Consider the following 12675-nt stretch of genomic DNA (forward strand, 5'->3'; position numbering starts at 1 on the left):
ATCACTTATTGTAGTGGAGATGTCATACCTCTCTCTGTGAGTAAAGTGAGTTTAATTCTGGTTTTGCCAGTGACATTTGTGTTGAATTAGACATTGGCTTTCTCTAGAATTCCATTTACTGTCATTGGCCATTAACTTCATCAAATTCAGAATAATTTCAAAACATCTGGAGTGCCTTTTTCCCTGTTTACTTAGAAGTCTATTTTTTTTTTTTTATGTCTAGTGAAATTCTAATTATTATTTAAGGCTCAGCTCAGATGACACCTCCTCCTCTACGAAGCCTGATGCAGAATTAATTGCTTTTTACCCTGTAGTCCATGATTCCTTGTTTTGCATCTGTTAACATTTAAAAAAAATAGGGGTATGTCTGTCTCCCTGTATGTATTGTGTGATCTCTGTGAGGGCAGAGGATATGTCTTACTCAACATTGTATGTCCAGGAGTTTGGGCATACATAGTAGTTGTTTAATATTTGTTGAATTAATAAAATAAATGAGCATATGAAAGAAAAGCAAATGAAATACTCAGTTATATCAAGTCAAAATTCCGCTTTTTAAAAAACTCAGTAGAGTTGTCATCACCTGAGGAAAATTCTGCACATCTCTGCCTCCCTCTTCTTTTCAGCATGGGTTATGTATATTCCTTTGTTCTTATAGAACTCACCTTTTGGAGTCCTATGATTTGTACTGAAGGTTTTGAAAACTGATCAATTGAAGTTATCTGTTTGCATGTCTGTTTGCCACCCTACATTTTAAGATTGTCTTATGCATTTTTGTATCACCTCAAGTGCAAAGAAGCTCAGTAGATATTTGTTGAGTTGAATGCAGATACTGTGCTCGCTTCGGCAGCACATATGCTAAAAATTGAATGCAGATACCATATGCTCCCTTAAGGGGTAGATACAGTATTTAAAAGCGTAATAGAAGGTAGTGTGTGGTTCATGTAGTAAGACAGATATAGTTCATTTTATTCAACATATATTTACATTTATTATTATTTGATAGGCACTGTAGAGGGATTCAAAGATGAATGTGGAAAGATGGGAGTTGATAAACCAAGTTGATGTAGATTAGAGGTCCTTCCAGGCAACAAGAAGAATAGCATGTTCAAAAGTGCAAAGGGAAAAAAGCCACTATATACAGCTAGGGAATGGCAATTAGTTTAATTTGGCCAGAGTCTAGTTATATATGTATATATAGAGAAAAGTAGTGACAGGTGTGACTGGGAGCTCCAGGTTATGGAGCCAGATCATAGAGGGCCAAATAGGTCGTGCTGTTACAGAGTTTGATAGTCCATTTTAGCGAGTTACTCTATTAAAAGCTTTTAAGCTAGAGAATTACAAAGGACACATGAGATGAGTTAAAGGGGAAAACTAACATCAATTTGGTCTTTTCCCATCTCTTAATTTTCATCTTAATTTTAATTTTGCATTTGACTTTGTTTCCCCTCAGGTATCAGATTTGGTGAAGAATTACATAGAAATATATCTGGAAAAATTTGTTTTATATTAAGCAGAAATCCAAGTAATGTTAGAAAGAAGAGAAAGACAGTACTTTCTTTTGCCAGATAATTTAGATAATATGCTAGATTTAAATATCTGAATATTTTAGGTTGGACTTAGTTGTTTTGTTTCTTTAATTGCATAATTTTAGTCTTTTCCCAGTTCTCAGGGGAAAAAATTACGTTAAATACAGAATTATACCAATTTATTTTCAACAACTTTGTTTGCCAATAATAAAAAAATGAATATAACAAATATAATTAAGAAATTGCAAGCACATATTGACAATATTAGTTGGTTATACTTAAATTTGACAGTGTGGTTTTTATAGATCCAAATCTATATTTGTAACAGACACTTAGAAGAACATAGTTGTAAAATTAATAATACAACATCCAAAATAAAAGGTTTTTAGAAACAAATATTACAGTAGTTCATGGTGATCCACAGAGAACTGAACAAGTATGAGAACTACATATACTCCAATTTCTCTAAATCCCTGATTATGGTACAATTGTCAGCCAGTACCTTAGTAATTTCCTGTACTTATTAATTGCACTGTAGGGAATTTGGTTGGTAGTGAAATTTAACTCAAAAGTTATTATAGTCAAGTCTTATTTTATAAAAACTTTCATGGCAAAACTGTAAATTATAGAGTAACTGAGGTCTAAGTACTCTGCTAAGCATTCTACATGTTCTGTGAAGATTTGGAAAAAAATAGAAAATTGTCAAAAAATTAAAATAATCACCCATCTTACCAGACAGAGGTAATCACTTGTTAGCTTTCTTGATTTCATCTATATGCATATGTATTACTTACACATAAAAAAATTTTAAGTACAAAATTTGGATTTGCCATGTAGGCAGTTTTATACTCTGCTTATTACCTATGAGATTTTATTTTACTTGTTAGTTAATCAGATGTTACATGTTTTTACATGTAAGTGACAGGATAACAGCAGTAGGACCTTATAGTGTTCTTTTTGTTTTGATTCTGTTGTTTTTTTTCTTTTAAAAATTATTTTATGCCACATGGATTTGCTATATTTTGCTGTTTCACTACCAACAAAAAAAATGACAGACCACTTCCAGTAAAAATTAGCCTAAGTCATTAAGAAGTAGGTTGAAGCCATCATTCATGCCATGATGAGTTAGTAAAATTTATAGTAAGAATATACCTTAAAAATATATTTTAATGTTTCTAATCACACAAGTTAGCTAGCTCTCCAATATTTTTATTACTATGTTTTATAACTATCCTTTTCAACAGAACTCATGATTAATTTGCCAGTGTAGAGCAAGGAGTAGAAACAGCCTGTTTTGGCTGCGTTTAATACACAAAAACCCAGCAGCAAGTTTGAAATTAACGTTTTATTTATCATAATTTTAGTAATAGCTAACAGTTATTGAGTGCCACTCTGTCATTCTGGTGCTTCACCTATATTAAATTATTTAATCCCCACAACTCTTGAGGTAATTATTGATTTACATAACCTGTTTTACAAATGAAAAAACAAGGCACAAAAGATTAATAAACTTGTTAGTGGCAGGACCTGGATTTGAATCCAAACAGTTTGATCCCAGAGCTCGGGTACCTAGTCACCGTGCTATGATGCTTATGAATAAAGAGCTGTAGGGATTGAGAGAAAGGAGCTTTTCTACCTGAGAGAGAGGCTGGGGAGAGAGGATTATAAAAGATTTCAAGGAGGAGGGAGCATTCAGATACCTGTGGTGGTAGGATTGACAGCATTTGCAGTATAAATTATTAAAATTATTATGCATATAAAATACAACTATTATGAAAATGTAAAGGAAGTAGGTGAAGTGTAACTACTGTACATGGACTTTGTATAGCAATCCAGTGATTGGTGTTTGTTTTATTACTAGTTTATTAATTTAAAAAATAATGTGCACATCTGGTGGCAAAAATTAAACAGTACAAAAGGTAATACAATAAAAAAATATCTCCTCCTCTCAGCAGTCCCATGGTCCCCTACCATTAAGAGACTACTACTATTATTAGTTTCCTGTATTCAGTAGCCATTTCAAATTTTAACATGTTCAAAACTGAACTTCTGGTTTGTTGTTTAATTTTGCTTTTCTAAGCCTATTCTTATCTTCTGAGATGACTCCACTATCTACAAAGTTGCTCTGGGCAAAAAGCTAGCTTTTTTCATTGATTCTATCTTTTCACTTACTTCCCATATTAAGCATATGAACCAGTTCCTAGCTTCCTTCCTCTAAAGGGTATTTTAAATCTTGTCCATTTCTATCCATTGTCACCACTTAAGTACAAAATTATCATCTCTTTCCTGGAATACTGCTGTAGTTTCCTGACTTGTTTTCCTGCTTCTGCTTTTTCCTCCTAGAGTACATTTTCAGCAGCCAGAGTGAATTTTTTAAAATGTACATCAAGAGAAGTCAGTACCCTGCTTAAAGCACTTTAGTGGCACTTCGGCTATAGTAAGGTGTTTAGCTTACTGTTCTTTACATACCTGCCAAGCCACTTCTCACCTGAGGGCCTTTATACAGTTATTCTTCCTTTTATCTAGAGCACTCTATTTCCAAAGTTTGTTTTTGTCATGGCTAGCTCCTTCTCCTGTCAGTGCTTCAGATAAGTTATTCTTGCCTCTCTTTCACAGAACTTATAGTATCTAACTTAGAACTTACGTATGTACATATTTGTTTGCTTATTTTTTGTGTATTATTAGCATGTAAGCTTGGTGAGGACAGGAATCTTGCCTATAGGTGTTGATGCCAATACTTAGCCTGCTGCCTGTAAGTACTTAAGTAATATTGAATGGAGGAATAAATGAATGGATGAACAAATGAGTGGATCTATCTGGAATTTGTTTTGGTCAAGAAGTGAGGTTGAAATCCAGCTTTATGTTTTTTCCTCATTTCCAGCCAGTTGTCACAGTGTCCATTTTCTTTACTGCTTTCATTTACCATTTTTGTAATACATTAAATTGCCGGTGTGTTTGGATCTATTTTTGTACTCTCTTCACTGTGCTGTTGGTATGTCTAACTATCTTCCTATATTAAACTTCTTTATTACTGTAACTTTAAAAAATCCATTTTCATATCTGGTAGGATGAGTCCTCTGTCAAAGGATTTTTTTTTTTCTGAATTTTACAGAAATTAAATTTTTATGTATTTATTTTTCCATAAGATACTTTGTAATAGTGTAATATATTTTTAATAATATATTAAAATTGTACTTTTAAATTGTACAGTGGAATCAACATTTGCATCATTCATGTTTTGGTCAGTTGGCATATGAAATATGTGAGAGAACAATAGAAATCACTGCTTTGTGGGGAATAAAATGATACTCTTCCCATTCCATGGACATCATAATAGCCACTTGCCACATCCTCCTAAGTTCAATTATGTCTTCAGCTCCTGCCGGGTCCCTACCTCCTTTGTTATGACCTGTTATTTCAGGTAGGCAAGGGCAAGAATTGCCCTGGCTTTCCTGTTTTTCCTTTCTCCCGGTGCCTCAGTCTGAAAGTGTCCTGTATGTACAGTCTTCTACTTTAAAGCTTCAGCTATACTTGGCAGATGGTTAGAGGAGTTGGCCAAGAACAAGAAGCTAAAGTATCTACCTTCCCACTTTGCAGACTTGTCACAACTTGAGCATCTTCTATGGAACATGAACATAACTGTATGAGAGTGGGTGACCTAGAAAGCCTTCTGTTCTGCCTGTACTGAGAACTCCTGATTGCGTATGGTGAGGAATAGTTGTGGTGGTAAGATGTTCAGCAGAGCAGTCCTAATTTATTAAAAATGCTTATTGAGGTTGTTGAGATTGTTAAGGCACTTTTCAAATACCATTTCTATGTAATTAAAAACTTTACATTTACCTTTGTGCCTAAATTAGAAAGACAAAATCAAGAAATGGAAACTTATTCTAAGCAAAAAAAAATTTTTTTTTAATAATTATGATGGTCTTCAGTCTTCTTTGGGGGAATTGAGTCATTTATTTGGTACCCCGTCAGATATGAACAAAGGCCTTGAAAAGTTTTTTTAAACATATAAAGACCTTTGCAATTATATCCTTATTAAAATTGCCTTCTTGAATTTTACTAATGAATGTCATCTTAATCCTTGGCTTTACTTAGTTCTTTCTCCATATATCTGGAAAATTTAATTGTTTAGATCACTTAGTACCTAAAACTTTTCCCCTTTGTCCTCTGTTGTGCTATTTCTTAAACTATTTCTTATTTTTTGAGTCTTCCCCTTCTTTGACTGTGTTTTCCCTTGTAACTGTGGATAATCCCTAAAGTTATGCCTTTAGATCTTATCTCCCTATATTTATTTCTCTGTGGAGAGATCATTTAGTTTTAATTAAGACTTGATCACTAAGACTCTCAAATCAATATCTTGAAGCTTTCCTTTTGTTTTAGTTTCATTTTTCAGTCCATAGAACTTTTCCAGTTTGTTGTGCAACTATTATCTCAAAATGGAAAAAACTACATATTTCTAACCCAGATCTGCTTCCCAATTTTCTGTTTTTCTTTTGAACTTTCACATTTTCCCCCCAATGGTATCACCATTGTTTCAACCTGAATATAGTAATATCAAAGTCATTTTTTATTTTTGTACTTTCATTCCGCATATACAAACTGTCATCATGTTCATTGTTGAATCCCTGTCACTCAGTAAATTTTGAATGAATTTGAATATGTTTTTCTTAATTAGTATTTCTTTTCCTTTCTTACTGATCCAAAGCTGTTCTTTCTGCAATGTTCAGTTCAAGTTCTTGACAAAAGACTAATCAGGTGGTATAGAGAGATTGAGTAAAGAGAATTGAAAAATATCATTTACATTTCATAACCAGGAGATCATTTGTGAAGACAGGTTTCAGTAGAGGAGATGCATGCAAAATATCAGATTAAGGTGTAAATGAAAGGTGACAGACCAGCAGTTTGGATCCTCTTTTCAAGGGGAATGGTTTGTTGTTAATATAAACTTAGATATGTTTATATGCTAAAGGCAGTTAGCAGGTCCATGTTGAAGATGCAGAAGATAATTAATGAAATACAAATTCTGAAAATCTATAGTGGATAAGTTTTGTTTTTGTTTATGTTTTTAAATTTTATTGGGGAAGGGGAACAAACTTTATTGGGGGAACAGTGTGTACTTCCAGGACTTTTTTTTCAAGTCGTTGTCCTTTCAGTCTTAGTTGTGGAGGGTGCCATTCAGCTTCAAGTTGTTGTCCTTTCAGTCTTAGTTGTAGAGGGCGCAGCTCAGCTCCAGGTCCAGTTGCCGTTGCTAGTTGCAGGGGCACAGCCCACCATCGCTTGCGGGAGTCGAACCGGCAACCTTGTGGTTGAGAGATCGCACTCCAACCAACTGAGCCATCTGGGAGCTCAGCGGCAGCTCAGGTCAAGGTGCCGTGTTCAATCTTAGTTGCAGGGGGCGCTGCCCACCATCCCTTGCGGGACTTGAGGAATCGAACTGGCAACCTTGTGGTTGAGAGCCCGCGCTCCAACCAACTGAGCCATCTGGGAGGCAGCTCAGCTCAAGGTGCCGTGTTCAATCTTAGTTGCAGGGGGCAGAGCCCACCATCCCTTGCGGGACTCAAGGAGTTGAACTGCAACCTTGTGGTTGAGATGCCCACTGGCCCATGTGGGAATCGAACCGGCAGCCTTCGGAGTTAGGAGCATGGAGCTCCAATCGCGTGAGCCAATATAGTGGATACGTTTTTGATAAGAGGATTGGAGGCACATTTTTCACAGCAACTTAAAGTTGCATTCAGATAGTTTTGTTTGGATTCAGATAATTTTGTTTTTAGAGAAACATTAGGTTAATGGAGCTCTTAAAAACTACCATTTTCTCTATGAAATAAGTGGTAGGCAAACTCAACTGTAAGTGATGATGGGTGGTGGGGTAAAGCTTTTAAATAATGATGGCATTTGAAATTGCTGTTATGGAGAACCAATGAGGGAGTTGACTTCCTTCAAAGAAATCATCTTAGCCAGGATTGAGCCCAGTGTAGGTTACAGTTAGACAACATTACAGGTGGACTTTTTCCTACAGTGCTTAGTAGTGGAGGTATAGGAGCTTTTGGATGAGATGCAAGAGAACCGTTGGGTGCCTGAGCCAGAAAGATAATTGGTTAAGGGAGATGAGATAAGAGAAGAGGTAAGTCATGTACTCGTATAATGAGTACCAACTAATTATCTATATGAATAACTGAAAGAGACTGAATTATGTTAGAGCAAATGAAGGAATCAAATAAGGAATTGGAGGTCTGGGTGATGATGAGTTAAAAATGTAGGGGAAATAAGAGTAACAACAGGGAGAATAAAAGGTAAAGAGGATCAAGTAGGAAATAAGTTTAATAGTCTGTGATAAATGCTTTTTTTTATTTTGTAGGAATGAAGACTTTTTTTTTTTCCCCAAAATCTTTTTTGGGTATCCAGTATATAGCTGCAGATGAGAGCAGACGTTTCCAAACTTTAATTATCTGGCTTCTAAGCAGAAAAAATTTAGTATGTACCCCCAATGTATGCATATTTATTTATAAATCAATCCTATATAGATACTTATTATGTACTATTATGTTTTATATATTGTAAAACATAAAACATTAAACTAGATACTTAAAATGTGAGAATAAGCATATTTTAAAGTAATTTTTAAATTTTAATATTACAAACAGTTTTAGTGAGGGCTTGTGGTATTTCATTAGTTTTGAAAATCTTGGTTTAATACTTGGCTGTTAGAGCTATTTGAAAGGCATGTTTTAAGTTAGGTTTATTTTGGTACTTGGTTTTACTGACTGTTGTAGTTCTCAATTCATGAAGATACATAAACTCACATTGAAGAAGCGCATTTGTTGCAGGTTGGGCTGACTACATCATGATCCTTATCAAGCAAATGTGCAGAACTTTTTGTTGAAATCTACCAGTAAAAGTTCTGTCTTTCCTAATTTCAGTTAGTTGCTTCTGAAAACTAATATTAAGGTTCTGCTGTGCTGCATAACCTTCATTTGCCCTTTCAAATCCATTCTGCACCGTTGTGCACTGTGCTCTGGGCCCCAGGAGGCTGATTTCTAAGGACTGCATCAACTAGTCTGCCTTGTCCTGTGATTTCTGGGTGGAGTCAGTCAATTGGAGGCACTGACAGGAGGACAGAGCGGTAGGGATATTTATTCTAACAGCCTTTTCTTTGCTAGACTGCAGGTTGTCAGTAAGTGCTCAATCACTGTGTGATGCTCTTCTACAATCACAGCTCTTTTAGTTCCAGTAACTATTGCCTCTCCTTCCTCTATTGGGCCTACAATGATGGTAGCTTCCTGGCTAGCCCAGGAGTGCTTCACCATCCCTTCATAGTTTCCCTTAACTTTGCCTGTACATTTGTAAATAGTCTCTTCATTAAACATCACTTCCTTTTTAGTATTCTTTCTTGCCAGCACCCTGAGGATTATACTTGCATTTTAATATTTTTTAAGTAAATGGATTTTTAAAAGTGACTGAAACTACTTAGAATATTTTAAAGCAGATTAGAGAATTCTGTCTCCAAGTTTTAGTTGTACAGATTCAGTTTTTATAAGTGACACATTTACATCATTGTTTTGATAATAACAACAACAAAATTAAATAATAGTGGAAAACTTTCCAAACATCTGCTTTTAGTAGGGGGCCAGTGTTAGTCCATATGTTAACCATAAGTAGAGCTTACTATCAGTTCACTTCCTTCTTAATACTTATTTTAATAATTTCAGACAGAACTGAGTCTCTGAATTCTCATATTTGGAATGTATTAACAACACAGAAAAGACCATTCATGCTTTGTGGGGGGAAATAAAGGAAAAGAAAGGGTAACTATAAAACTCAGTGAGTCAACCATAATTATTGCAGAGCTCCTGCTTATAGGTAGCAGTCTATTATTTTCAAACTGCTAGCAAACTGATTTCATGACATAATTTTCCTAATATGCAGGAAAAACCTTGAATTTTTAGAAAGGGAGAGTTATTTTAGTGTATTATTTGATCATTGATTAATTATCTGACAATTCTTATTTGAAGGTGAGACACTGCATTTTATTCCCCGATAAATGAAACTCAAGTAGTTAGTAACAGATGTTTACTTAGGAATTTTTTACTATGGACAAAATAGATGACTAGAATTTTCGACTTTAATTATGCTTGTAAATTTAAAATGAAAAATAAACAGCTTGGCTTGTATCCATCCAAATACCATGTGTACAAATACACACACACACACACACACACACACACACAAGGCTGTGAAGATAATAGCTATTAACAAAACAAAGTCCATATCCTTCCGGATCATTCATTTTTGTGGGGAGATTTAATTAATTTAATTACCAAATAAATACATAATTATATAATTCAATGTAGTGATAATATGAAGAAAAGAAAACCAGGGTTAGGGAATAGAGAGTGACTGGGGATCCTATACCAGTTAAGGAAGTCCTCGCAGATAAGCTGGCATTTGAACAGAGATGTGAGTGAAGTGATGGTTCCTAGCCATACAAAAATCTGGGGGAAGAAGGCCTTCCAAGAGGAAGATGAGGTGCAAAGTAGTTGTTGGTGTGACTGAGAATAACAAGGACACTTTTGTGGCCAGGATACAAAAAGCTAAGGGCAGAGTGGTAGAAAATGAGGTCTGGAAAGGTAGATGAGGGCCATGTCACACTAGGTCTTGTAGGCCTTCAGAATTTAGGATTATATTTTAAGTAGCCTGGAAGGCTTTGGAGGAGACAGAGCAGGGAATGACATGATCTGATTGCCTTATAAAAGGATTGCCAGGGTCACTGCATGAAGAATAGACTGTAGAGAGATCACAGTAGAACTCAGGAGACCTGTCATGAAGAGAGTGCAATAGTCTAGGGGAGAATTTGAACTCGTACATGTACACAAGTACACACACTACTCAGTGCAGTATGTATGTTTATATATATACTTGTATATAATTCCTTTTGGGTTAAAAAGATATAGTTCAGAAACTTCTTTTTTATATTTAGCAGTATAATATGGATGTCTTTTATAATGAGTACATATCAATTTACCTAATTTCTTTTAATGGGTGGATGCTGTTTCATGTTTTCGGTACATTACCTTATTTGATCTGTCTCATATCAAAGGATGTTTATTTCTAGGTTGTTCTTTTTAAATAACAAACACTGTGTGTGTGTGTGTGTGTGTGTGTGTGTGTGTGTGTGTGTGTAATTGCTCCATGTTGTGGAGATGTGTCTAATAGGGTAAATTCCTAGGTGCATGATAGGTAAAAGGATATATGCAAGTTAAGTCTTCATGATTATTACCAAATTGACTTCTAAAAAGGCTGTGCCAATTTTACACACTCACTAATGTAAAATGAGAATTTTTCTTTCTTTAGACCTGCTCCAACACTGAGTAATATGAGTCTTTTTTAAAAAATATCAGTCTTTTAATCTTTGTTGATTTGAGAGAAACATCATAGTTTTCTTTTTTGTTTTTTAATTATGAACGATAAGTATCAAAGCTTATAAATTTTTATTTCTGATGAGTAATAAAGGATATTCATTCCTCTGTGGTCTTTTTCTGAGAAAATACTATTAAAAATAATTTATAATTTCATCTTCTCTACTTACGAGACTGAAGTTAAGGGTAAAATTGAGTTTCTGGCTTGTTTATGTAACAATTTAGCCATATGACTTACTATTTCCCTCAACTCTCCTTATTGCCAATATTCTACATACACTGTGACCTCTTGAGATGCTATCATGTTCAATGTAATATTGTTTATTAATGTTCTCTTCTATTAGTATTGATGAGGAAGTAATTAAAATTACAGACCTAGTTCACCAGTCAAAACCGTTTCCTAAAATGAACCCAAGGATGATATATCCATTTAGTATCCGTTATTGCCAGTCATCTTATTTTCTTTAGACCTACGCTCCTTACTCCCAGCCCAATTTACATCATACAGATGTAATGTTTTTGTGCATAAAAGAATCACAGCCTGAAGAGTATGGTTAGATTAGCCCAAATTCTTCAGAATTACTGGCAAACCATTTTAAAGTTCATGCCTTAAAGCTGTATTAGTCAAAATATCTCCTTATAACAGAGAAAACACATGATAGAGCACAGTTCAATAGAACCGTGCAATCACACCATTTGTGTAAGATTGTTACAAAGTTATTCTAAGAGTAGTAAACCACTGTGGACATAGTCCAAGATGGACAGGCGTTTGGTTGTATTTCATGCTATAAAGGTTTATGTTCTGGTGAACATTTAGCCTATTTTATATTAAAATCTATAGGAAAGCAGGAAAATACAACTACAAGGTCAACTTTTAATTTATATAGATTCTTATCCAGCACATTGAATACTTACTTTGAGTATTGACTTGATTTTGCCATTGTGGAAACAACAACACATACAAAAGCTTCAGAGGCTGTGGTATATTTTACAAAGGTAGAAGAGCAGATATTTTCCTTGGTGCTTTTTACAATTAATACAGATACAAATTCAGAAGTCAGTTTTTAGTCTAGACTTAAATACTTCATAAAGTTTAATGTAATGTTTCTTTTTACAATGTAAGTGGTTTTAATCAGTTATTTCAAATTCACTAAGGGGATTTATGGATGATAAAGCAAATTGCTGAGAAACTTTTTCATCAATATCTTTAAATATCAGATTAGTAGCTTACTGTATTAATAAAATATAGAACAGGGAGACAAATAGTTGTGGTGAGTTTGAAGAGGAAATCTAGATTCTTAGATTCTTTTTATAGTTTAATCAGGTTTCCAAATTTACAATTATATAGTGTAATGCTTACAACTTAATTATATATTTTAATGCTTCATTTATATGTTTTTTATTTTTAATTTTTTTTAGTTTTATTTATTTGGGTAACATTGGTTAATAAAATTATATAGGTTTCAAGTGTGCAATTCTGTAATACATTTTATGTATATTGCATTATGTGTTCACCACTCAAAGTCAAGTCTTATCTGTCATCCTATATTTGACCCCCTTTACCCTTTTTCACCTCCCTTTCCTCTGGTAACCACCATACTGTTGTATGTGTCTATGAGTTTTTGTTTGTTTGTCTTGTTCATTTGTCACTTTCAGTTTTAGATAACCACATATGAGTAAAGTCATATGGTTCTTGACTTTTTTCCATCTGATTTGTTTCACTTAGCATAATA

The 12675-nt window shown here is 34.3% G+C and overlaps 1 protein-coding gene across 4 annotated transcripts in view; it reads left to right on the forward strand.

The window, feature by feature from the left end:
- The window catches only part of BRD10 (bromodomain containing 10), an 82804-nt gene that overhangs the window by 11858 nt on the left and 58271 nt on the right, over positions 1–12675 (forward strand). The window lies entirely within an intron of this gene.

This window comes from Rhinolophus sinicus, linkage group LG04, assembly GCF_036562045.2.
Source record: "Rhinolophus sinicus isolate RSC01 linkage group LG04, ASM3656204v1, whole genome shotgun sequence".
NCBI lineage: Eukaryota > Metazoa > Chordata > Mammalia > Chiroptera > Rhinolophidae > Rhinolophus > Rhinolophus sinicus.